Here is a 22,713-nt window from a genome sequence, read left to right on the forward strand (position 1 = left end):
AAAGCTCAGCCTGTCTGTGTCGTGAAAAAGACCAAATTAAAGAAGTCATCAGTGAGTAAACCATTAACACGAGAAATAAAAAGTTTTGATTCAAGACACAGAATGCAAATATTTGGTCAGAGAACAAAGACCCAGGAGCTTTTTGCAACTATTATATTAGCTTTGATGTATTAGTCCATCTGTCTTTAAATGAATGAGTTTAAACTCTAAAAGAAGGATCTTTGGTAGCCCAGCAGGGATGTTTGCTGATCCTTAAGGTTAGTTCCTTCCCTGCCTGTGTCTCTTTCTCAACCACTTTAACTTCTGAACAGGTATTTGGGTCATTGCTAGAAAGGGAATAAATGTATTTTTGAAACAGAATAGCTATTTCATTTAATCTAAGTAACACAGTTTTCTGCCTTTCAGTCCTTCCTACTGATTTCTTGCTCTTGTACAAGACTTGTGAAAACTCTTCATTAGAGTCTTCCAAGGTAGGGGTGACAAAAGAAGGGGGGTGGTATTGGTATATACCCGAGAGGAATCAAAATATATCTCCACACAAAAACTTCTACACAAATGTTCATAGCCAAAAAGTGGAAACAGCCTAAATGTCTATCAGCTGATGAATAGATGACTATATTTGGTATATCTATACAGTGGAATATTATTCAGCACTGAAAAGGAATGAAGTACTGACACATGCTACAACATGGAACGTTGAAAACATTATACCAAGTGAAATAAGCAAGTCATAAAAGACCACCTATCATATGATTCCATTTCTAGAAAATTTCAAGAACAGGCAGATCTATAGAGACAGAAAGGAGAAGAGTAGTTGCTTAGGTTTTGGAAAGGGGCATGGGGAGGTGAGGGTGACTGCTAAAGGTTGCAGGGTTCCTTTCAGGGATGATGAAAATGTTCTAAAATTGTGGTGATGGTCGTAAAACTTTCTGAATATACTCTAAGAAAACATTGCACTGGACATTTTAAATAGGTGAATTGCATGATATATGAAATATATCTCCATAAAACTGTTACAGAAATAAAGGATCTAGGTGGAGATGAAGATAGTGATCTATAACTAGGATGACCATGTGTCCTGATTTGCCCAGAATTGTCCCAGTTTTTGCCAGTTGGGCCCATGAATTATTAACAGCCCTGCTTTTCCTTTCAAAACTGTCCTGTTTAGATGGTAAATTATATGGTCATCACATATATAAAACCAGAAGTACTATGACTTTCTTCAGTGTGTCCTAAAGTTACCTAATGAAAATATCACTTGGGGTTCCTATTAAAAGTAAAGATTCCTGGGTCCCTCTCATGGATTCTAATTCAGTAGGTCAGAGGTGGAAACTGATGTTTCTAATAATTATCTAGTGCTTCTTATAAATTTTTGGCATTCACTTTTCTACTTTTTATAAAAAAAAAGAAAAAGAGCTGACCTAATTACCCTCGGGGGCAAATAGAATTCCAGGGAGGTATGAGAAGGCTCTTCAGGAAACTTGCCGGTCACAGAAGGGTAGAAATGAATTCTGACTCTGATGAGGATCAAGAGAGCAAAGGGAATAACATACAGCACAAGTGATACTTCTAAGAAATATCCTTCTCCTCTTCCTTTTATTTTTACAATAAAATATATGTAACATCTATTATTCTGTAAGAATGAGTGAGAACAAAACTTGTAATGGTCCACCTGGAAGTTTGATCTCCAAAGTGGCCAAAGGTAGAGGAAGGTATGTTCCAGGAAGGATATCCCTGGGTACTGCTGTCCTACCTCAGAACCTGATATCCACTGCCTTCAGTCAGACCCTTCAGGCTGGTTCCATTCTACAACCCTTGACTCAGAATTTTATTGCTGTGAACCCTTTAGCACCAGGCTCAGAGACAAAAAGAAGAACCCTCAGGTGAGGCAGAGGTCTCAGAAACATAGGAAAATGCAAGAGACTTGAGCTTCAGGACAATTGTTTTTAATTGCCATAGACTGAAGGTTTATGGCCCCCCAAAGTTCATGTGCTGGAACTTAATCCCCAGTGTGATGGTATTTTGAGATGAGACCTTTGGGAGGTGATTAGTAACAGGGTAGAGCCCTCATGAATGGGATTAGTGCTCTTATAATTGAGACCCCAGAGAGATTCCTTATCTCTTCTGCCATGTGAGGACACAGTAAAAAGACGGCTGTCTGTGAGTCAGGAATTGGGGTCCTCACCAGACACCAAATCTTCTGGTGCCTTCATCTTGGACTTCTCAGCCTTCAGAATTGTGAGAAATAAATTTCTGTTGTTTATAAGCCACCTAGTCTCTGGTATTTTGTTATATCAGACTGTGCAAACTAAGACAATAAAGAGGAACAAAGGAAATAGTATTTTTTTAAATCATTATGAGCACTGGGGTATATAGCACAATGTGAACCAAACTTTGATAAAAAGCAGTGTGATAATATGCATTTATATAAATGTATATTATTGAATATTTGAAATTATTTGTGATTTATCATAATGCAGCATTAACTTCTGTTTAAAATATTTAGCCTTCATTGCATGTGGTTCATATGGAAGACCTCTTCACAGATTCAAAGTCTGAAATGAAGATTGTGCTGAAGAAGCCAGTGTATTCCCACATGTGCGAAATAGTCATAAAATGTCTTAAGGAGGAGGAAAAAGTCATTATGAACTTGTTCTCTCATTTGGCCAGATTGCTTTAATTCTTAGCCGTTTTTACTTCTTTAATCAATCAAGAAAAAGCTCTCCTGCAGTTTCAGAACTTAGAGGAACACTCCTCCTTGCTCCTGTCCATGTCCAAGCCTCTTGATCTCCAGGGAAGAGGTTGACATCTGAGGAGATTTCTTTGTTTCACTTTGTTCTAGCAAACTGTTTGAAATATTCAGGCCTTTTACTGGAATTTGAGAGTCTTCTTTCTCTCTTAGGTGCTATCTAAAATTTTTCAGCGGTTTAAAAAGTATTCCTAAAATGTTTTAAAAAGGATTCCTAAGTAGTTGAGGGACCTCCAGGGTGAATATTACCATTTTTAAATAACACAAAGTAAGCTTCTATAGTTTCTAAGCTACTGCTTTTTAATGGAACATTCCATGTGTGCCTTTTAGGCTCCAATATGACATTGATAAGATATGTTAACTCATCAGATCAGTGTGGCGATATTAATTATCACAGGAATATTTAGATGCCCAGGTTTGGTGCTTCTGTATGATTGGACATACATCGACTGGAAAGGAAAGCAGAAGTTTAACATTGTCCAAATGACAAATATTTGGAAAGTTTTAAAAAGTTTTGACCACAAGGATTACAAATTTTAGGATTACAGTGATGCAGATTTCCTGGATCCTGATAAGCAACAGAAATGAATTTTAAAAAAATTTTATTTTATATTGTACTTTAGTTGGTTTACAATGTGGTGTTACTTTCAGGTGTACAGCAAAGGGATTCAGTCATACGTATACATATATCTATTTTTCTCAAATTCTTTTCCCATTTAGGTTATTACAGAAAGTTGAGCAGAGTTCCCTGTGCTATACAGTAGGTCCTTATTAGTTATCTATTTTATATATAGTAGCATGTATATGTCAATCCCAATCTCCCAATTTATCCTCCCCTCCCCTCTCTCCCCCTGTAACCATAAGTTTGTTCTCTAAGTCTGTGAGTCTGTTTCTGTTTTGTAAATAAGTTCATTTGTATTTTTTTTTTTTTTTAGATTCCACATATAAGCATATGATATTTCTCTTTCTCTGTCTGACTTCCTTCACTTAGTATAGTAATCTCCAGGTCCATCCATGTTACTGCAAATGGTATTATTTTATTCTTTTTAATGGCTGAGTAATATTCCATTGTATATGTGTACCACATCTTCTTTATTCATTCCTCTGTAGATGGACATTTAGGTTTCTTCCATGTCTTGGCTATTGTAAACAGGACAGTGAACACTGGGGTGCATGTATCCTTTCGAAACATGTTTTCTTCGTATATATGCCCTGGAGAGGGATTGCTGGATCATATGGTAACTCTATTTTTAGTTGTCTAAGGAACGTTCATACTTTTCTCCATAGTGGCTGTACCAATCTACATTGGTAAACCAACAGTGTAGGAGAGTTCCCTTTTCTCCATACCCTCTCCAGCAATTATTGTTCATAGACTTTTTGAAGATGGCCATTCTGACTGGTGTGAGGTGATACCTCATTGTAGTTTTGATTCACATTTCTCTAATAATTAGTGATGTTGAGCATACTTTCATATGCCTCTTGGCCATCTGTATGTCTTCTTTGGAGTAATATCTGTTTAGATCTCCTGCCCATTTTTTGACTGGGTTGTTTGTTCTTTTGAGGTGCATGAGCTGTTTGTAAATTTTGGAGATTAATTTTTTCTTGGTTGCTTCATTTGCAAATATTTTCTCCCATTCTGTGGCCTCTCTTTTCATTTTGCTTATGGTTTCCTTTCCTGTGCAGAAATTTGAGTTAAATTAGGTCCCATTTGTTTATTTTTGTTTTTATTTCTATTACTCTAGGAGATGGATCGAAAGATCTTTCTGCGATTTATGTCAAAGAGAGTTTTGCCTGTGTTTTCCTCAAAGAGTTGTATAGTATCCAGTATTACCTTTAGGTCTTTAATCCATCTTGATTTTTATTTTTGTGTATGGTGTTAAAGAATGTTCTAATTATATTTTTTACATGTAGCTGTCCAGTTTTCCCAGCAACATATATTGAAGAGGCTGTCTTTTCTCTGTTGTATTGTCTTGCCACCTTTGTCATTGATTAATTGACCATAGGTTTGTGGGTTTACTTCTGGCTTTCTATCCTGTTGCATTGATCTATATTTCTGTTTTTGAGTCAGTACCATACTGTTTTGATGACTGAAGCTTTGTAGTACAGTCTGAAGTCAGGGAGACTCATTCCTCCAGCTTTGTTTTTCTTTCTTAAGACTGCATTGGCTATTCAGTGTTTTTCCATATGAATTGTAAAATTTTTTGTTCTAATTCTGTGAAAAATGCCAGTTAATTTCATAGGTATGGATTGAATCTGTAAATTGCTTTGGGTATAGTCATTCTGACACTATTTATTCTTCCAATCCAAGAACATGGTGTATCTCTCCATCTGTTTGTGTCACCTTTGATTTCTTACATTGGCGTCTTATAGTGTTCTGAGTACAGGTCTTTTGCCTCCTTAGGTAGGTTTATTGCTAGTATTTTATTCTTTTATGCAGTGGTAAATGATATTATTTCCTGATTTCCTGATCTTTCGTTGTTAGTGTATAGGAATGCAAGAGATTTCTGTGTATTAATTTTGTATTCTGCAACTTTAACAAATTCATTGATGAGCTCTAATAGTATTCTGGTAGTGTCTTGTGACTTCTATGTGTAGTATCATGCCATGTGCAAACAGTGATAGTTTTACTTATACTTTTCCAATTTGGATTCCTTCTATTTCTTTTTCTTCTCTGATTGACATGGCTAGAACTTCCAAAATTATATTGAATAAAAGTGCCGAGAGTGGACATACTTGTCTTGTTCCTGATCTTACAGGAAACACTTTGTTTTTCACCATTGAGAATGATGTTAGCTGTGGTTTGTCGTATATGGCCTTTATCATGTTGAGGTAGGTTCCCTCTATCCCACTTTCTGGGAGGTTTGTTTATCATAAATGGGTGTTAAATTTTGTCAAAAGCTTTTTCTGCATCTATTGAATAACTGTATGGTTTTTCTTCTTCAGTTTCTTAATGTAGTGTGTCACACTGATTGATCTGCAGTTATTGAAGAATCCTTGCATCCCTGGGATAAATCCCACTTGATCATGGTGTATGATCCTTTTAATGTGTTGTTCAGTTTGGTTGCTAGTATTTTGTTGAGGGTTTTTGTGTCTGTGTTAATCAGTGATATTGGCCTGTAATCTTTTTGTGATATTTTCGTCTGGTTTGGATATCAGGGTGATGGTGGCCTCATAGAGTGAGTTTGGGAGTGTTCCTTCCTCTGCAATTTTTTGGAAGTTTGAGAAGGATTGGTGTTAGCTCTTCTCTAAATGTTTGATGGAATTTGTCTGTGAAGCCATCTGGTCCTGGACTTTTTGTTTGGTGGAAGTTTTTTAATCACTGTTTCAGTTTCAGTGCTTGTGATTGGTCTCTTCATATTTTCTATTTCTTCCTGGTTCAGTCTTGGGAGGTTGTATCTTTCTAAGAATTTGTCCATTTCTTCAAGGTTCTCCATCTTATTAGCGTATAGTTGCTTATAGAAATCTCTTATGACCCTTTGTATTTCTCGGGTGTCAGTTGTAACTTCTTTCTCATTTCTAATTTTATTGATTTGAGTTCTCTATCTTTTTTTTGATGAATCTGGCTAAAGGTTTATCAAGTTGTTTAGCTTCTCAGAGAACCAGCTTTTAGTTTCTTTGATCTTTTCTATTGTATTCTTCATCTCTATTTCATTTATTTTTAAAATTTTAATTGGGTTGTAGTTGTTTTACAATGTTATTTTAGTTTCTACTGGACAGCAAAGTGCAGTTCCCTGTGCTATGCAGCAGGTTCTCATTAGTTATCTATTTTATGCATATTGATATATATATATATATATATATATATGTCAATTGCAATCTCCCAATTCATCCCACCACCCCCTTCCCCACTTGGTGTCAATGCATTTGTTCTCTACATCTGTGTCTCTATTTCTGCCTTGCAAACCAGTTCATCTGTACCATTTTTCTAGATTCCACAATATATGCATTAATATACGATATTTATTTTTCTCTTTCTGACTTACTTCACTCTGTATGACAGTCTCTGGGTACATCCATGTCTCTAAAAATGACCCAATTTCATTCCTTTTTTATGGCTGAGTAATATTCCATCGTATATATGTACCACATCTTTATCAGTTCCTCTATAGATGGACATTTAGGTTTCTTCCATGTCTTGGCTATTGTAAACAGTGCTGCAGAGAACGCTGGGGTGCATGTGTCTTTTTGAATTATGGTTTTCTCGGGGTATATGCCCAGTAGTGGGATTACTGGGTCATTTGGTAGTTCTATTTTTAGTTTTTTAAGGAACCTCCATACTGTTCTCCATAGTGCCTGTATCAATTTACATTCCCAGAAACAGTGCAAAAGGGTTCCCTTTTCTCCACACCCTCTCCAGCGCTTATTGTTTGTAGATTTTTAGATGATGGCCATTTTGACCAGTGTGAGGTAATACCTCATTGTAGTTTTCATTTGCATTTCTCTAATTATTAGTGATGTTGAGCATCTTTTCATGTGTCTCTTAGCCATCTGTATGTTTTCTATGGAGAAATGTCTATTTAGGTCTTCTGCCCATTTTTTGATTGTTTGTTTTTTTAATATTGAGATCCATGAGCTGTTTGTGTATTTTGGAAATTAATCCTTTGTCTATTGATTTGTTTGCAAATATTTTCCCCATCTCAGGGTTGTCTTTTTGTCTTGTTTCTTTGCTGTGCAGAAGCTTTTAAGTTTAATTAAGTACCATTTGTTTAGTTTTGTTTTTATTTCCATTACTCTGGGAGGTGGGTCAAAAAAGATCTTGCTGTGATTTATGTCAAAGAGTGTTTTGCCTACGATATCCTCTAAGAGTTTTATAGTGTCCAATCTTACATTTAGATCTTTAATACATTTTGAGTTTATTTTGTGTATGGTGTTAGGGAGTGTTCTAATTTCATTGTTTTACATGCAGTACTTACTGAAGAGACTGTCTTTTCTCCATTGTATATCCTTGCCTCCTTTTTCATAGATTAGTTGACCGTAGGTGCGTAGATTTATTTCTGGGGTTTTTATCCTGTTCCATTGATCTGTGTTTCTGTTTTTGTGCCAGTACCATACTGTCTTGATTACTGCAGCTTTGTAGGATAGTCTGAAGTCAGGGAGTCTGATTCCTCCAACTCCATTTTTTTCTCTCAAGATTGTTTTGGCTGTTAGGGGTCTTTTGTGTCTCCATACAAGTTTTAAGATTTTTTGTTCTAGTTCTGTGAAAAATACCATTGGTAATGTGATAGGGATTGCATTGAATCTGTAGATTGATTTTGGTAGTATAGTCATTTTCACAGTATTGATTCTTCCAATCCAAGAATGTGGTATATTTCTCCATCTATTTATGTCATCTTTGATTTCTTTCATCAGTGTTTTATAGTTTTCTGACTACAGGTCTTTTACTTCCTTAGATAGGTTTATTCCTAGGTATTTTATTCTTTTTGTTGTAATGCTAAATGGGATTGTTTCTTTAATTGCTCTTTCTGATTTTTTGTTGTTAGGAATGCAAGAGATTTCTGTGCATTAATTTTGTATCCTGTAACTTTACCAGAGTCATTGTTTAGCTCTAGTAGTTTTCTGGTGTCACCTTTAGGATTTTCTATGTATAGTATCATGTCATCTGCAGACAGTGACAGTTTTACTTATTCTTTTCCAATTTCTTTTTCTCTTCTCATTGCCATGGTAGGGCTTCCAAAACTATCTTGAATACTAGTGGCAAGAGTGGACATCCTGGTCGTATTCCTGATCTTAGAGGAAATGCTTTCATTTTTTCACCATTGAGTATGATGCTTGCTATGGGTTTGTCATATATGGCCTTTATTAAGTAGAGGTAGGTTCCCTCTATGCCCCCTTTGTGGAGAGTTTTTTATCATAAAGCGGTGTTGAATTTTGTCAAAAGTTTTTTCTGCATCTATTGAGGTAATCATATGGGTTTTTTTCGTCAATTTATTAATATGGTGTATCACATTGGTTGATTTGCGTATATTGAAGAATCCTTGCATCCCTGGGATAAATCCCACTTGATCATGGTATATAATCCTTTTAATGAGTTGTTTGATTCTGTTTGCTAGTATTTTGTTCAGAACTTTTGCATCTATATTCATCAGTGATATTCGTCTGTAATTTTCTTTTTTTGTAATATCTTTGCCTGGTTTTGGTATCAGGGTGATGCTGGCCTTGTAGAATAAGTTTGGGAGTGTTCCTTCCTCTGCAATTTTGGAAGAGTTTGAGAAGGATTGGTGTTAGGTCTTCTCTAAATGATTGATAGAATTCACCTGTGAAGGCATCTAGTCCTGGACTATTGTTGCAAGATTTTTAATCACAGTTTCAATTTCATTACTTGTTATAGGTCTGTTCATATTTTCTATTTATTCTTGGTTCAGTCTTGGAAGGTTATACCTTTCTAAGAATTTGGCCATTTCTTTCAGGTTCTCCATTTTATTGGCATATTGTTGCATATAGTAGCCTCTTAATGACACGTTGTATTTCTCAGGTGTCAGTTGTAACTTATAGGTTTTCATTTCTAATTTTATTGCTTTGAGTCTTCTCCCTTTTTTTCTTGATAAGTCTGGCTAAAGGTTTATCAATTTTGTTTATCTTCTCAAAGAATCAGCTTTTAGTTTTATTGATCTATGCTGTTGTTTTCTTTGTTTCTATTTAATTTGCTTCTGCTCTGATCTTTATGATTTCTTCTGACTTTGGGTTTTCTTTTTTCCATCACTAGTTGTTCTAAGTGTAGGGTTAGGTTGTTTATTTGAGATTTTTCTTGTTTCTTGAGGTAGGATTGTATTGGTATAAACTTCTGTCTTAGAACTGCTTTTGCTGCATCCCATAATTTTTGGGTCATTGTGTTTTTATTGTCATTTGTCTCTAGGTGTTTTTTATTTCTTCTTTGGTTTCTTCAGTGATCTCTTGGTTATTTAGTAGCATATTGTTTAGCCTCCATGTGTTTGTGGTTTTTACCGTTTTTTTCCTGTAATTGATTTCTAATCTTATAGTGTTATGGTCAGAAAAGATGCTTGATACGATTTCAATATTCTTAAATTCTCCAAGGCTTGATTTGTGACCAAAGATGTAATCTATCCTGGAGAATGTTTTGTGTGCACTTGAGAAGAAAGTGTAATCTGCTGTTTTCGGGTAGAATTTCCTATAAATATAATTAAATCTATCTGGTCTGTTGTATCATTTAAAGCTTGTATTTCGTTATTAATTTTCTGTCTGGACGATCTGTTTTTTGGTGTAAGTGAGGTTTTAAAGTCCGCCACTATTATTGTGTTACTGTCTATTTCCCCTTTTATAGCTGTTAGCATTTGCCTTATGTATTGAGGTGCTCTTATGTTGGTTGCATATATATATTTATAATTATTATATCTTCTTTTTGGATTGATCCCTTGATCATTATTTAGTGTCCTTCCTTGTCTCTTGTAACATTCTTTATTTCGAAGTCTATTTTACCTTAAATACCTATTGCTTCTCCAGTTTTCTTTTGATTTCCATTTTCAGGGAATATCTTTTTCCATCCCCTCACCTTCAGTCTGTATGTGTCCCTAGGTCTGAAGTGGGTCTCTTGTAGACAGCATATGTATGTTCTTGTTTTTCTATCTATTCAGCCAGTCTCTGTCTTTTGGTTGGAGCATTTAATCCATTCACATTTAAGATAATTCTTGATATGTATGCTCATATTACCATTTTCCTAATTGTTTTTTGGTTTTTTTCTTTTAGGTCCTTTTCTTCTCCAGTGTTTCCTGCTTAGAGAAGTTCCTTTAGCATTTGTTGTAGAGCTGGTTTGGTGGTGCTGAATTCTCTTAGCCTTTGCTTGTCTGTAAAGTTTTTGATTTCTCTGTCGAATCTGAATGAGATCCTTGCTGGGTAGAGTAATCTCGGTTTTAGGTTTTTTCCTTTCATCACTGTAAATATATCATGCCACTCGCTTCTGGCCTGCAGAGTTTCTGCTGAAAAATCAGCTTATAACCTTATGGGGATTCCCTTGAATGTCGTTTGTTGCTTTTCCCTTGCTGCTTTTAATATTTTTTCTTTGAATTTAATTTTTAGTAGTTTGATTAGTATGTGTCTCGGAGTGTTTCTCCTTGTGTTTATCCTATCTGGGACCCTCTCCACTTCCCAAACTTGATTGACTCTTTCCTTCCCTGTGTTAGGGAAGTTATTGACTGTAATGTTTTCAAATATATTCTCAGACCCTTTCTGTTTCTCTTCTTCTTCTGGGACCCCTATAATTGGAATGTTGGTGTGTTTAATGTGTCACAGAGTTCTCTGAGACTTTTAATTTTTTTCATTCTTTTTCCTTTATTCTACTCCTCAGCAGTTATTTCCACCATTCTACCTTCCAGCACACTTATCCATTCTTCTGCCTCAGTTATTCTGCTATTGATTCCTTCTAGAGTGTTTTTAATTTCAGTTATTGTGCTGTTCATCACTGTTTATTTGCTCTTTAGTCCTTCTAGGTCCGTGCTAAACATTTCTTTTCTCCATTCTATTTCCAAGGTTTTGCATCATCCTTAGTATCATTACTTTGAATTCTTTTTCAGGTAGACTGCCTATTTCCTGTTCATTTGTTTGGTGTTGTGGGTTTTTACCTTGCTCGTTCATCTGCAGCATATTTCTCTGTCTTCTCATTTTGTTTAACTTAGAGTGTTTGGGGTCTCCATCCCGCAGGCTGTAGGTTTGTAGTCCCTCTTACTTCTGGTGTCTGCCCCCAGTGGGTGAGGTTGGTCCACTGGCTTGTGTAGGCTTTCTGGTGGGAGGACTGGTGTCTGTGTTCTAGTGGGTGCAGCTTGGTTTCGTCCCTCTTGCAGTCAGGGCTGTGGCAAGGGGTGTGTTTGGGGGTCTCGTGTGAGCTTAGAATGACCTTAGGCAGCCTGTCTGCTAATGGGTGGTGTTGTGTTCCTGTCTTGCTAGTTGGGTGGTGTTGTGTTCCTGTCTTGCTAGTTGTTTGGCATGAGGCGTCCAGCACTGGAGCTTGCTGGCCTTTGGGTGGAGCTGGGTGTTAGTGTTGAAATGGAGCCCTCTGGGAGAACTCTTGCTGATTAATATTCCCTGAAGCTGTGAGTGCTCTGATGGTCCAATGTCCTGGACTCGGCTCTCCCACCTCAGAGGCTCAGGCCCGATCCCTGGCCAGAGCACCGAGACCCTGCAAGGTGCGTGGCACAGAAGAAACGGAAAGAAAAGAAAAGAAAATGAACATACAAGATCCCAAGACAAATGGTAAAAGCAAAACTAAACAGACAAAAACACAAAGAAACACACACATTCCCAAAAAGAAAAGAAAAAAATTTGGAAAACAAAGAGAGCAACCGAACCAATAAACAACCCCAAAATGAAAACAAACACTAAAAACTAGACTAACAAAAACAAAAAACAAAAAACAAAACAAACAGAGAAAGCATACTAAAAACAGGTAAAGAAAGCATACAAGAAACACAAAAATGATAAAAAGTCAAAACGAAAGTTGAAAACAAAAGGGAAAAATGCAAAACAAAGAAGTAAAGTAAAAATAGAAAAATGGAAAGTATAGTTAAAAAGAAGATAAAACATAAGCAAAAGAAAGGAAAAGTACAAAAAGGAGAAAATGCAATATAACAAAAACGTACAGTAAAAATAGAAAAAATGTATTAAAAATAAAAGCATAAAAAGAAAAGTAAAAATTAAAAGAATAATAGAAGAGCACACAGAAGATAGTGCTGCGGGAAGATGCTGAGTTCACGTCTCCCCGCAACTAGGGCGCTTGCAGGCCTCTGGTGTGGACCCAGATGCCCAAGGAGACGGGAGGAACCCCCAAGTGAACCGCTGCCCCACGCAGCTTGAGGGATCTTGGTTCACGCAGCTTGAGGGAGCTTGGTTCACGAGCTGGAGGTTGGGCCGAAGTTCCTGCCTTTGGAGCTCTGAGTCTGAACCACTAGACTAACAGAGAACCTCAGACCCCAGGGAATATTCATTGGAGTGAGGTCTCATGGAGGTCCTCATCTCAGCACCAAGACCCAGCTTTACCCAAAAGCCTACAAACTCCAGTGTTGTAAGCCTCAGGCCAACAACCAGTAAGACAGGAACACAATCCCACTCATAAAAAAGAAAAAGAAATGACATCGCAAAAAACTATGTCACAGATGAAGGAGCAAGATAAAAACCTACAAGGCCATATAAATGAAGAGGAAATAGGCAATCTACCTGAAAAATAATTCAGAGTAATGATAGTAAAGACGATGCAGAATCTTGGAAATACAATGGAGGCATGGATTGAGAAAATACAAGAAATGTTTAACAAAGATCAAAAGAACTAAAGAACAAACAGAGATGAGCAACACAATAACTGAAATCAATAACAGAATAACTGAGGCAGAAGAATTAATAAGTGAGCTGGAAGACAAAATGGTGGGAAAAACTGCCAAGGAGCAGAATAAAGAAAGAACAATGAAAAACATTGAGGACAGGGCTTCCCTGGTGGCGCAGTGGTTGAGAGTCCGCCTGCCGATGCAGGGTACACAGGTTTGTGCCCCGGTTTGGGAAGGTCCCACATGCCGTGGAGCAGCTAGGCCCGTGAGCCATGGCCGCTGAGCTTTCACGTCAGGGGCCTGTGCTCCGCAATGGGAGAGGCCACAACAGTGAGAGGCCCACATACTGCAAAAAAAAAAAAAACATTGAGGACAGTCTCAGAGACCTCTGGGACAACACTAAACGCACAAACATTCGAATTATAGGGATCACAGAAGAAGAAGAGAAACAGTAAGGATCTGAGACAATATTTGAAGACATTACAGTCGGAAACTTCCCTAACATGGGAAAGGAAAGAGTCAGTCAAGTCCAGGAAGCAGAGGGAGTCCCATACAGTATAACCCAAAGGAGAAACACTCTGAGACACATATTAATCAAACTATTAAAAATTAGATACAAAAAAAAAATTAAGTACAAAGAAACAGTATTAAAAGCAGCAATGGAAAAGCAACAAATGACATATAAGGGAATCACCATAAGGTTATTAGCTGATTTTTCAGCAGAAATTCTGCAGGCCAGAAGGGAGTGGCTGGATATACTTAAAGTGCTGAAAGAGAAAAACCTACAACCGAGATTACTCTACACAGCAAGGATCTCATTCAGATTCGACAGAGAAATCAAAAGCTTTTCAGACAAGAAAAAGTTAAGAGAATTCAGCCGCACCAAACCAGCTTTACAACAAATGCAAAAGAATCTTCTCTAGGTGGGAAACACAAGAGAAGAAAAAGATCCACAAAAACAAACCGAAAACCATTAAGAAAATGGTAATAGGAACATACGTGTTGATTATAACCTTGAATGTAAATACATGAGGACAGTCGAGACCTCTGGGACAACACTAAACGCACAAACATTCGAATTATAGGGATCACAGAAGAAGAAGAGAAACAGTAAGGATCTGAGACAATATTTGAAGACATTACAGTCGGAAACTTCCCTAACATGGGAAAGGAAAGAGTCAGTCAAGTCCAGGAAGCAGAGGGAGTCCCATACAGTATAACCCAAAGGAGAAACACTCTGAGACACATATTAATCAAACTATTAAAAATTAGATACAAAAAAAAAATTAAGTACAAAGAAACAGTATTAAAAGCAGCAATGGAAAAGCAACAAATGACATATAAGGGAATCACCATAAGGTTATTAGCTGATTTTTCAGCAGAAATTCTGCAGGCCAGAAGGGAGTGGCTGGATATACTTAAAGTGCTGAAAGAGAAAAACCTACAACCGAGATTACTCTACACAGCAAGGATCTCATTCAGATTCGACAGAGAAATCAAAAGCTTTTCAGACAAGAAAAAGTTAAGAGAATTCAGCCGCACCAAACCAGCTTTACAACAAATGCAAAAGAATCTTCTCTAGGTGGGAAACACAAGAGAAGAAAAAGATCCACAAAAACAAACCGAAAACCATTAAGAAAATGGTAATAGGAACATACGTGTTGATTATAACCTTGAATGTAAATACATTAAATGCCCCAACCAAAACACACAGACTGCCTGAATGGATACAAAAACAAGACCCATATATATGCTGTCTACAAGACTTAGGAACACATACAGACTGAAAGTGAAGGGATGGAAAAAGATATTCCTTGCAAATGGCAATCAAAAGAAAGCTGGATTAGCAGTACTCGTATCAGATAAAATAGACTTTAAAATAAAGTCTGTTACAAGAGATAAGGAGGGACAGGGCATAATGATCAAAGGATCAATCCAAGAAGAAGATAAAACAATTATAAATATTTATGCACCCAACATAGGAGTACCTCAATGCATAAGGCAAATGCTAATAACCATGAAAGGAGAAATTGGGAGTAACACAATAATAGTTGGGGACTTTAACAGCCCACTTACACCAGTGGACAGATTATCCAAATTGAAAATAAATAAGGAAACACAAGATTTAAATGAAACAATAGACCATATAGATGTAATTGATATTTATAAAACATTCCACCCCAAAGTGGCAGAATACAGGTTTCTTCTGAAGTGCACACGGAACATTCTTCAGGATAGGTCACATCTTGGGTCACAAATGAAGCTTCGGAAAATTTAAGAAAATTGAAATCGTATCAAGCATCTTTTCTGACCACAATGCTATGAGATTGGATATCAATTACAGGAAGAAAAAAAAACTGAAAAACATACAAATACATGGAGGCCAAACAGTGCACTACTAAATAACCAAGAGATCACTAAGGAAATCATAGAAGAAATTAAAAAAATACATAGAAACAAATGACAATGAAAACACGATGACCCAAAACCTATGGGACACAGCAAAAGCAGTTCTAAGAGGGAAGTTTACAGCAATTCAGTCTCACTTCAAGAAACAAGAAAATTTTCAAATTAACAATCTAACCCTACACTTAGAACAACTAACGAAAGAACAGAGAAAACTCAAAGTCAGTAGAAGGAAAGAAATCATAAATATCAGAGCAGAAATAAATGAAATAGAAATGAAGAAAACAATAGCAAAGATCAATAAAACTAAAAGGTGGTTCTTTGAGAAGATAAACAAAATTGATAAACCCTTAGCCAGACTCTTCAAGAAAAAATGGGAGAAGACAGAAATCAATAAAATTAGAAATGAAAAAGGAGAAATCACAACTGACACTGCAGAAATACAAAAGATTATAAGAGACTACTACAAACAACTATATGCCAATAAAATGGGTAGCCACAAAGAAATGGGAAAATTCTTGGAAAGGTACAATTTTCCAAGACTGAACCAGGAAGAATTAACAAATGTAAACAGACCCATCACAAGTGATGAAATTGAAACTGTAATTAAAAATCTTCCAAATAACAAATCCAGGACCAGATGAGATGACACCTGTCCTTCTCAAACTCTTCCAAAAAATTGCAGAGGGAGAAACACTCCCAAATGTATTCTACGAAGCCACCATCACCCTGATACCAAAATCCAAAAAAGACATCACAAAAAAAGAAAATTATAGACCAATATCAGTGATGAACATAGATGCAAAAGTCCTGAACAAAATACTAGCAAACAGAATCTGACAACACGTTAAAAGTGTCATACACCATGATTAAGTGGGATTTATCATAGGGATGCAAGGATTCTTCAGTATACGCAAATCAATCAATGTGATACACCACATTAAGAAATTAAGGAATAAAAACCATATGATCATCTGCATAGATGCAGAAAAAGCTTTTGAGAAAATTCAACACCCATTTATGATAAAAACTCTCCAGAAAGTGGGCATAGAGGGAACCTACCTCAACATAATAAAGGCCATATATGACAAACCCACAGCAAGCATCATACACAATGGTGAAAAATTGAAAGCATTTCCACTAAGATCAGAGAAAAGACAAGAATGTCCACTCTCTCCACTATTATTCAACATAGTGTTGGAAGTCTTAGCCACAGCAGTCAGAGAAGAAAAAGAAAAAGAATACAAATTGGAAAAGAATAAGTAAAACTGTCACTGTTTGCAGAAGACATGATACTATACATAGAAAATCCTAAAGATGCCACCAGAAAACTACTAGAGCTAAACAGTGACTTTGGTAAAGTTACGGGATACAAAATTAATGCACAGAAATCTCTTGCATTCCTATACACTAACAACGAAAGATCAGAAAGAGCAATTAAAAAAACAATCCCATTCAGCATTACAACAAAAAGAATAAAATACCTAGGAATAAACTTATCTAAGGAAGTAAAAGATCTGTAGTCAGAAAGCTATAAAACACTGATGAAACAAAACAAAGATGACATAAATAGATGGAGAAATATACCACATTCTTGGATTGGAAGAATCAATACTGTGAAAATGACTATAGTACCGAAAGCAATCTGCAGATTCACTGCAACCCCTATCAAATTACCAATGGCATTTTCCACAGAACTGGAACAAAAAATCTTAAAACTTGTATGGAGATACAAAAGACCCCAAATAGCCAAAACAATCTTGAGAAAGAAAAACAGAGTTGGAGGAATCAGTCTCCTCAACTTCAAACTATACCAGAAAGCTGCAGTAATCAAAACAGTATGGTACTGGCACAAAAGCAGAAATGTAGATCAGTGGTACAGGACAGAATGCCCAGAGATAAACCCACGCACATATGGTCACCTAATTTACAACAGAGGGGGCAAGAACATACAATGGAGAATAGACAGCCTCTTCAATAAGTGGTGGTGGGAAAACTGGACAGGTACATGTAAAAGAATGAAATTAGAACACTACCTAACACCATACACAAAAGTAAACTCCAAATGGATTAAAGACCTAAATGTAAGACTGGACACTATAAAACTCTTAGAGGATAACATAGGAAAAACACTCTTTGACATAAACCACAGCAGGATCTTTTTTGACCCACCTCCTAGAGTAATGGAAATAAAAAGAAAAATAAACAAATGGGACTTAATGAAACTTAAAAGCTTTTGCACAGCAAAGGAAACCATAAAGAAGACAAAAAAGACAGCCCTCAAAATGGGAGAAAATATTTGCAAATGAAACAACAGACAAAGGATTAGTCTCTAAATTATACAAACAGCTCATGGGGCTCAATATCAAAAAAAAACAACAACAATCTAATTAAAAAATGAGTGGAAGACCTAAATAGACATTTCACCAAGGAAGACATACAGATGGCCAAGAGCCACATGAAAAGATGCTCAACATCACTGATTATTAGAGAAATGCAAATCAGAACTACAATGAGGTATAACCTCATGCCTGTCAGAATGGCCATATCAGAAAATCTAGAAACAAAACATGCTGGAAAGGGTGTGGTGAAAAGGGAACCCTCCTGCACTGTTGGTGGGAATGTAAATTGATACAACCACTATGGAAAACAGTGTGGAGGTTCCTTAAAAAACTAAAAATAGAACTACCATATGACCCAACAATCCCACTACTAGGCATATACCCTGAGAAAACCATAATTCAAAAAGAGACATGTACCACAATGTTCATTGCAGCACTATTCACAATAGCCAGGACATGGAACCAACCTAAATGTCCATCGACAGATGAATGGACAAAGAAGATGTTGCACATATATACAATGGAATATTACTCAGCCATAAAAAGAAATGAAATTGAGTTATTTGTAGTGATATGGGTGGACCTAGAGTGTGTCATACAGAGTGAAGTAAGTCAGAAAGAGAAAAATGAATACCGTATGCTAACACATATATGGAATCTAAAATTAAAAAAAAAATGGTACTGATGAACCTAGTTGCACAGAAGGGATAAAGATGTAGACATAGAGAATGGACTTGAGGACACAGGGTGGGAAGGGGAAGCTGGAGCGAAGTGAGAGTATCATGAACATATATACACTACTGAATGTAAAATAGGTAGTGGGAAGCAGCATCATAGCATAGGGAGATCAGCTTGGTGCTTTTCAGTGACCTAGAAGGGTGGGATAGGGAGGATGGGAGGGAGGCTTAAGAGGGAGTGGATATGAGGACATACATATACATATGGCTGATTCACTTTGGTGTACAAGAGAAACTAATATAGTATTCTGAAGCAATTATGCTCCAATAAAGATGTATTAAAAAGAAAGAATAATAAAAAAATGACAACAACAGAACAAAATGAAAAAAGAATATTAGTAGTAATAATGTTTTCCTGTGGCCTCAGCTGTCAGTGTCCTTGCCCCCACAGGGAGCCACAGCCAATCCCTGCCTCCCCAGGAAGTCCTCCAGTATTTCTAGGCAGGTCCCTGGACCTGCTGTGGGCACTCTGGGGCCAGCTCAGACTCTAACCTGGCCTTACTACAGCATGTACTTGCCTCCAAAGTCCACAGCCTCAGTTGTGGCAACACTCGTTGTCCATTCAGATATTTCACAGATGCAGGGTTTACCAAGCCGATTGTAGATTTAATAGACTGCTCCTGAGGCTCCACAGAGAGATTTCCTTTTCTCCTCTTTGTTCGCACTGCCCCTGGAGCTCAGCTTTGGTTTTGGCCCCACCTCTGTGCTTTAGGTGGAAGGTTACGTTGTTTATTTGAGATTTTTCTTGGTTCCCGAGGTAAGATTGTATTGCTGTCAGCGTCCCTCTTAGAACTGCTTTTGCTGTCTCCCATAGATGTTGGACCATTGTGTTTTTGTTGTCACTTGTATCTAGGTATTTTTTGATTTCCTCTTTGATTTCTTCAGTGATCCATTGACTATTTAGTAACGTATTGTTTAGACTGTACGTGTTTGTGTTTTTTACAGTTTTTTTTCTTGTAGTTGATTTCTAATCTAGTAGCATTGATGCTGGAAAAGGTGCTTGATATGATTTCAGTTTTCTTACATTTACCGAGGCTTGTTTTGAGGCCCAAGATGTAATCTGTCCTGGAGAATGTTCCGTGGGCACTTGAGAAGAAAGTGTATTCTGCTGCTTTCGGATAGAATGCCCTATAAATATCAAGTCCATCTCTTCTAATGTGTCATTTAAGGCCTGTGTTTCCTTATTGATTTTCTGTCTGGATGATCTGTCCATTGGTGTAAGTGGGGTGTTAATTCCCCCACCATTATTGTCCCCCACTGTCGATTTCCCCTTTTATGGCTGTTAGCATTTGCCTTATATATTGAAGTGCTCTTATGTTGGGTGCATATATATTTACAATTGTTATATTTTCTTCTTGGATTGATCCAAGTGTCCTTCCTCATCTCTTGTAACAGTCTTTATTTTAAAGTCTATTTTGTCTGATATAAGTATTGCTACTCTAGCTTTCTTTTGATTTCCATTTGCATGGAATATCTTTTTCTCTCCCCTCACTTTCAGTCTGTATGTGTCCCTGAGTCTGAAGTGGGTCTCTTGTAGATAACATATACAGGTCTTGTTTTTGTATTCATGCACTCAGTCTATGTCTTTTGTTTGGAGCATTTAATTCATTTACATTCTAGGTAATTATTGATGTGTATGTTCCTGTTCCCATTTTCTTAATTGTTTCGGATGAGTTTTTTCCGGTCTTTCTTTTTTTCTTCCCTTCTTCTTTTGTTCTGTTATGGTTTGACTCTCTTTAGGGTTGTGTTTGAGTTGCTTCTTCTTTTTTGTTTGTGTATCTATTTAAGTTTTTGGTTTGCAGTTCTCTTGAGTTGCTGTTCTCTTAAGTTCAAATGCAGTTGCCATTTCCTGGATTTGTACTCTCCTATTCTGATGGTTGCCTCTTTTGATATCATATTTGTGTGTGGATGATTTCCTCCTTTTACTGTATGTTTGCCTCTACCAGTGAGCTTTCCCCACCTAGAGAAGTTCCTTTAGTATTTGTTGTAAGGCTGGTTTGGTGGTGCTGAAGTCTCTTACCTTTTGCTTGTCTGTAAAGCTTCTGATTTCTTCTTCAAATCTGAATGATAGCCTTGCTGGGTAGAGTAGTCTTGTTTGTAGTTTTCCCTTTCATCACTTTAAATATATTGTGTCACTCCCTTCTGGCCTGCAGAGTTTCTGCTCAAAAATCAGCTGATAACCTTATGGGGATTCCCTTATATATTATTTGTTGCTTTTAATATTTTTTTGTATTAATTTTTTTAGTTATGTGTCTCAGCATGTTCCTCCTTGGGTTTATCGTGTATGGGACTCTCTGTGCTTCCTGGACTTGGATGACTCTTTCCTTTTCCATGTTAGGGAAGTTTTTGGCTTAATCTCTTCAAATATTTTCTCAGGCCCTTTCCCTTTCTCTTCTTCTGTGACCCCTATGATGCGAATGCTGGTGTGTTTAATGTCCCAAAGATCTCTTAAACTGTCCTCATTTCCTTTCATTCTTTTTTCTTTTTTCTGCTCTGTGGGGATGATCTCCATAAATCTGTCTTCCAGCTCACTTATTCGTTCTTCTAGCTCAGTTATTCTGTTATTGATTCCTTCTAGTGTGTGTTTCATTTCGGTTATTTTGTTGGTCGTCTCTGTTTGTTTGTTATTGAAATCTTCTAGCTCTTTGTTAAACATCTCTTGTATCTTCTCGGTCTATTCCTCCATTCCTTTTCTGAGATCTTGGATCATCTTTACTATCATTACTCTGAATTCTTTTTCAGGTAGATTGCTTATCTCCTCTTCATTTAGTTGTTCTTGTGTGTTTTTATCTTGTTTCTTCATCTGTAACATATTTCTCTGTCCTCTCATTTTATCTAACTTTCTGTGTTTGTGGTCTCCTTTCCACAGGCTGCAGGATCGTAGTTCCTCTGCTTCCATTCTTTGCCTCCTGGATGCTGTGTCCTACTGAGGACACAGGCACCACATAAAGGTCTCTGATTCAGTGTGTATACCATGATCTAGAGGGTGGCTCCCCATCCTTGAAGGGTATTGCCTTTGAGGTATTGCTTTAGCTTTACCATTCAGCAGTCTTCTCCAATGATCTATTAGGTTGGCAGCTTCTAGATGGTACAATAAATGATACAGCAGGTGGATCCCATGGACCTACTTCTACACTCCCTTTATTGTAAAGTGGCTTCCCTGGTTGGATGCTATGTTGTGTGGGATTCCATGCCTATGGAATAGGTATTCCTTAAGCCCTTAGATAGTAGTGCTCGCTGAGGCCCTGAGAGAAGGAAAGGCAAACCCACATGTGGAATAGGTATCATCAATTCCTATGAGAAAAAACAAAAACAAAAACCAGCTCGCCCTTCCAGGATGAAATGTACTCAACATTACATCTAGTGGGTGGTCACCATGTTGAAGGCTCAGTATTGGTGTCTGTTGCTTGCAACTTGCACATTTAGAGACAAAAGTAGCTATATCAGCCTTGCTTAGAGTCTGGGATGCTGGCCCCATGAATAGCCTCCATCTCTGCCACTCTGGTAACTATTCATAGGCCCATTGAACTGCATGGCCTATGACAAAAATGGAGTAATATTAACTCACCAAGTCATTTTGTTTACTTGGTGGTTTAATGCTCTTTCCATGATTGATGCTTCCTGGTGAATGCTACTGTGTGATACAAAGATCTTTACACTTCATGTCTACTCTCATAGGCCTATCCATATGCCTTATCCTAGGGCTCCTTGTCTTTCATTCTTACCTTTCAGATCCCTGACCAATAGGCCAGGCCATTTGTCACTGCCCATTAGTCCATACATATTCTTACCACAAGCCACTTCTTCCATACAGAGTGGATGACCACTGCCTGAAGCTCTGACCATTGGGAAGATTGTCTCTCTCCACTGTCTTTAAAGGTTGCCCTTGAATGAGACTGTAATGCAACTACCATCCATTTTGGGCTTGAGTCTAACCATTAATTACCTCAAAGTTCAGGCTTTATCCACCTCCTTCACATGCTTTACATAGGTGTATTGTATATGGGTGTATTGTACATGGGTTGTACATATGCCATAGATGTGAGCAAGGGAGGGCGCTGGTGAACTATAGTGGATGGTATGGGGGTCTGGTCTACCTGCTCATGCAACTTAAGTGTATCCTTTGGTACTGTTCATGATTATCCTTTATGTCCTATTTATATCTTATAATGGATTACTAGTAGGCCAAGTTAACTTTATGACTTGGGTTCAGC

The sequence above is a fragment of the Lipotes vexillifer genome, unplaced genomic scaffold, assembly GCF_000442215.2.
Source record: "Lipotes vexillifer unplaced genomic scaffold, Lipotes_vexillifer_v1.1 scaffold70, whole genome shotgun sequence".
Lineage (NCBI taxonomy): Eukaryota > Metazoa > Chordata > Mammalia > Artiodactyla > Lipotidae > Lipotes > Lipotes vexillifer.